Genomic DNA, 5,614 nt, shown 5'->3' with positions numbered 1-5,614 from the left:
CCATACGTTTTATATGTATGTAAACGTTTCGATTACGTGAAAAAAAAATATATTTCTTTTTTCGTAAATTTTCATATTCAATTTAATTCAAAGACATGTACTACATACATACATATCTTTTTCTCTGCACAATTCATTTCGTTTGTTGTTTCGTCTGTAACTACTAAACTACTGTAGTGTACTATCGCAAAGTAAACTCAGCCGTTTTGTTTTCGTATTGCAACGAACTCTTGAAGGAATAAACGAAATGAAAGAGTAATGTGCATTATAGTTTATTTTCGTACACCGGTGTTTATATATGTGCTTGGGAGTATCACAACTTAATACTTTATTTGAAAATTACTAAGTTGGAGGGCCCTTCAAAATTTAATAACTCATGATTTTATTAAAAAAGAAAAGCACATTTAATACGCTTTGCTTTGTCCCGAACAAATCTAAGTAGTTCGCCGGTATCGAGTTGCGTAGTAGATTTTCAGTTTACCGATCGTAGGGGAGTCCGAACCCTGGCTGCGCTGTCAACCAAGAGCGTAAATTGAAATTTACGTTCTTGTATTAGAGATGTGCTGAGTCCACACATATGAGTACTCATACCTACTCGGTACCTATTTAAAAGTATCCAATACTTCCGACACTCGGTGTCGGACTATTAAACAACTTCTAACAAAAGCGCACGACAGCCAAACGTATGGACGCAATTTTTAGAGATAAAGCTCATTAGCGAACTCTGAGGCGATGTCTTACAAATTCCAATTGGAATAAATAAATGAATATGTATACATATATATATATATATATATATATATATTATTATTATTTTTATTTTTTTTTTTTTTTTTTTTTTAAGGGGCTATGTACGGAATTCTTTGTGAGTACTGAGTCCACAGCGCCTTCAGGGGGTACAGAACAAAAATTAAATAACTGAAAGTCATTCGTTGTCGAAATTTCAGAGAACGCTTCATTTTTATGTGAACCTTTATTATTCTTCTGGAAAAAAACAAAATGGATCCGAAATTGTGCGACAGGTGATTTAAGTGTACTTATATTACTACTAAGGTATATTGCATTGAATCGGTATCGGTTACCAATACCGAAACTTTGGGTACCGAGTATTGGGGCAACTCTGCACATCACTATTTTTTAAAAATGACACTTTCATTGAGGGCAATTGCAGCACATATCACAATTTCCTGAATGGCACGAGTAATTATGATGCGGTAAGTTGCGTATTTTTCTCATAATATTTTAATGTGATATTTTTTACCTTCTACTTTTAGCTTTCTTTGGAGATATTCCACCCAAAACCCTCATTCATCCGAGTACGGCATATTTACAACTCGCAATCGAGTTCGCCTGAAGGATGAATGAGGAATTATGGTATGCCGAATGGATAGCTTTTAAACGCGTTTTCCACGTTACATGGAAATAAAATAGCAATCCCGGTTGGATCAATCGTCTCATTTAATTTCCTTATCGTGTACGTGTATGCAGTAAGTATAAATATTTACCTATTTGCCCCCACCAATAGTGTAACGTCATTAAGCGAACAAACTCATTTGGAATAGCCGGCAAAACACCAAAATCCAAAGCGAAAGAAACATCCAAAGAATTTTGACAAAAAAACGCTGTGCGCTTGAATCACCTAACGATTTTCAGAACGCGAGGCATACATCCACTTTCACGTTCTGCTGTTCTCTGCTATATTTTCCGTCTACTTGAACAATACTGTCGTGCGGTTGGTTTTCTAGCGAACATCGTAAGAAGCTATTACCTAACTGAATATATCATGTCTACGTCTGTGTATGAAGGTGTTGAAAAGGGGCCAGCCATTGAGGTGTTTGCCCTAAATCGGGCATTTTGCAGATATCCCACCCAAAACCCTCATAGTGATTTAGTGGAAAATCGTGAACTCGGAAAAAGCCAACCATTATTGAAGTATCGTGAAATATGAATTAATATAATATGAATCTTTTATGTAACCTATTATCTCACTAATATCTTTTCGTTTCCATTTCAGATGATGCTGGATTTAGCTAAAAAGTGTTTGCGCACGACAAATCACATGCATTTGGCCAAAACTTCTGTATCGATTGTGCGAATTTGAAGTCTTGCAGGATCTGTATCGCACAGATTATGACATACATGCGAACAGATTATGACATACAGTTTACATCAAAACAAAAGGGTTTAAGTTCTGCAACAACGAGGGTTATGAACAACGCCAAGGAAAGTGAATTCTTTGCCAGCGCCGTTGGTAATTTGTCTGGTAATTTTTCCCGGAATATTGTGAGTACTATAACCTTTTTATTATTATACTGCTTTTACACAGTTCAAGTATTGAATTCCATTCTGCTCGCATGTGGAAGAGAGGGGGTGAGAACAAAAGGGACGAGTACACATGCGTCTGTACCGTCAAGTCGTTTAAACTTTCTTGCTTTGCTTTTGGCATTTTCGTTGCTTCCCATTTAACGAACCAAACTTGAATTCAACAGAATTGAAACGTGTAAAAGCAAATAGAAAACACAAAGTATCTGAATCATGTAAATCGGGCGTAATGACGAAAGTCCATAACCACCCCTTGCGGTGATATGTAGGAGAGCGCTGCATGAATGCACTCAAACGGCATATGAATTATTCATACACAAAACGGATGAATAATTTTAGCTTAAAATTTTAATTTTTTTTTTTTTTTTTAAATTTGAGTGAACAGCTGTTCAGATATATGTGTCGACAAAGTGAAAATAAATTGAATTGATATAAATGTCAACTCTTTGTATGAATATCCAGAAATATTTTTTCTTCGTACATATGTACAAACATACATATGTATGTATGTATGTATTGCTGCGCTCCTATTACATACGAGAAAACTTGTGTGCCGAAATGAGTTTGAATGATTTAAATGTTTTCCATTCATTCAGTCACATTCTTCCATTTAAAGGTAGACAATTTAAAACAAAATGTATATTCATAACTTACAAAATTCCAAACGCTGAGTATTTTGTAAGTGAAGTAAAATATTCAAATGTACTGTACTCTGTTTGGCTTGAAGTTTGAATGAATTCATGCAGCCCATATACATATTATGTAGGCAATTCTTCGATATAAAGATTGCGACACAATTGTATTAATTCCGCAAGGTTAGAAGGAATAAAAACATGTAGGCAACTTACCGCTCCTCCCAACCTTTTTATCCGAAAGCTTCTAATAAGATATACTTTAAATAAAATTAAAGGAATCTTGAATATTTTTTGAATTTGGTGGACGTAGTATATTATGTTCGCGCAAACTCCATTCGTTTATAATGATTTCCTGGGGTACGTGTGTATGTGTATACATATCAAAAGCACGTATGCATTGTAACGTTAATTATAGCGTTTACCAAAATAAGCCAATCGTTTCTGTTGAAACAATTCAGTTTCTTATCATTTAGGTAATTATCAAAATAATTCTATTCTTGTTTTTAACGAAAAGAAACGAAATTATTTTGATAAGTTATTTTTGCGCATCAACAAAACGAAATCGATTCATATAGTTTGTTGAGCATCTCGCAGTAATGATTTATATTCGTATGATAAAGTGGACTGTATTATGTTGCGAATTGTGGTTGTGGACTAAGTTAGGCTTTTACGAAATGGAGTCGTTACTTGGTTGCGATTCGCTGTGTTGTTGATCACAGGGGGGTAGTAGAACCAGCTTGACTACAGGTCTAGTAACCTGTCCTCTTTCAGTCATGAGGTCCACTACTCTTGCCCTATTGTCTGCACCTAGATGGACGTTAACTACCCTTCCGAGTCTCCATTCGTTTGGCGGCAGGTTATCTTCTCTGATGATCACGAGGTCTCCAATTTTCATATTGGCTTGCGGATATCTCCATTTGTTGCGTTTCTGCAATTCCGTGAGATATTCACTTTTCCACCGTTTGCAAAACGTGTGGTGTAGAGCCTTGAGCCTCTGCCATCGATTTACAATCGAGGCACGATTTTCATCAGCGTCTATTTCTGGTGGAGCTAGTATGTGTCCACCGATTAAGAAGTGGCCTGGAGTCAGTGGCTCCAGGTCTCCTGGTTGATTTGATGAGGGACTCAGGGGTCGAGAGTTGAGACAGGATTCAACTCTGCATAATAGGGTTGTAAATTCCTCAAACGTGTATTTGTGTTGGGAAGCAATTTTCGTAAAGTGGCTTTTAAAACTTTTAACTCCCGCTTCCCACAGTCCGCCCATGTGGGGAGCTGAAGCGGGAATGAAGTGCCACGAAAGCATTTGGTGAGCGTATTTCGCCAAAGTGTTATCGCGGGCGTCTTTTAAAAAGGCTTTTGTTTCGGCTCTCAGAGCTCTAGAAGCTCCCACAAAATTGGTGCCGTTGTCGGAATAGATATTTTTTGGACAGCCTCGTCGTGCGATGAACCTGGCAAATGCTGCTAAAAACGACTGAGTGCTCAAGTCCGAAGTGGCTTCCAAATGGATTGCCTTTGTTGCGAAGCATACAAATAGGCAGACATATCCTTTTGACATGCGACAACCTCGGCCACTATAACTTTTAATGTCAAATGGCCCTGCGAAGTCGACTCCCGCATTTGTAAACGCTCGCGAAAATGTCGTTCTTTCCTTGGGAAGAATTCCCATTAACTGTTTTTGCGCGCGTTTGCGATAAATCGTGCAAGCCTTACAGTTATGAATTGTGGACCTAATCAAGTTTTTGACCCTAGGTATCCAGTACTGTGTTCGGATCAAGCGCAGCATGAGCTGATTCTCACCATGCAGGGAAACTTTGTGAATAAACTGAACTATGAGACGGGACAAGGTGCAATTATAAGGCAGGATGATTGGGTGACGCTCGTTGTAGGCGAGATCACGAGATGCTCCCAGCCGTCCACCTGTTCTCATTATACCGTCTTTGTCGATGAATGGGGTAAGGGGCAATACTTCACTTTTAGAACCTACTGATTTTCCTGATACTAATGCTGAATATTCCTCACCATAATGCTGCTTCTGGCAAACTAGTACTAAGCGTTGGGTCGTTGCTTTAATTTCATCAGCTGAAATTAAACAAGATTTCGCTTGAAATGAAGCTTTGGTATTTGGACGGGTTCTTTGGGAGAATCTCATTACGTATGATAGCACTCTCAAAGCTCTTGGAAATTCAGAAAACCTATCAAGAATATCAGTCTTACTATCCATTGTTGTTATATGAACTTGTACCCTTTTTTCTTCAACGGTTGTGTTATAGTCCTTTCCTTGAGTGGGCCATTTTGAGTGGTCTTCTTGAAGCCAAGAAGGGCCCTCCCACCACAGGGAATTGTTTATTAATTCTTGCGCCGTAAGTCCTCTGCTGGCTAAATCTGAGGGGTTTGACGTTGAGTCCACATGACGCCAGTTTTCTCCTCCCACCTTCTCAATTATTTTGGTCACTCGATGGGCTACAAATGTCGACCATGAGCATGGAGGCTTGCGTATCCAGGCAAGCACGATGGTGGAATCCGTCCACATCTGAGTTGTACGATGGGCTAAGTTCAGATTATCCGAAATCGATTCCAGGGTTTCTGCCAACAGGACCGCTCCACAGAGTTCTAGGCGTGGTAAGGAAATTGTTTTAACTGGTGCTACCCTAGTTTTT

The 5,614-nt window shown here is 38.4% G+C and overlaps 1 long non-coding RNA gene across 2 annotated transcripts; it reads left to right on the top strand.

The window, feature by feature from the left end:
• Positions 1-888: 888 nt before the first annotated feature.
• Positions 889-2,368, top strand: LOC118756480. 2 transcript variants are annotated; one of them, XR_004995125.1, is made up of 4 exons: positions 889-1,214; positions 1,275-1,487; positions 1,563-1,932; positions 2,015-2,368. It is a non-coding gene; the product is annotated as an uncharacterized LOC118756480 (long non-coding RNA). The 2 variants fall into 2 exon arrangements; XR_004995124.1 differs by having other exon boundaries at positions 1,563-2,368.
• Positions 2,369-5,614: the final 3,246 nt, after the last annotated feature.

The sequence above is a fragment of the Rhagoletis pomonella genome, unplaced genomic scaffold, assembly GCF_013731165.1.
Source record: "Rhagoletis pomonella isolate Grant_MI unplaced genomic scaffold, Rhpom_1.0 Rhpom_scaffold_10465, whole genome shotgun sequence".
Lineage (NCBI taxonomy): Eukaryota > Metazoa > Arthropoda > Insecta > Diptera > Tephritidae > Rhagoletis > Rhagoletis pomonella.
Note: the sequence above shows the minus strand (reverse complement) of the source record. Positions and strands in the feature narration are given on the sequence as shown.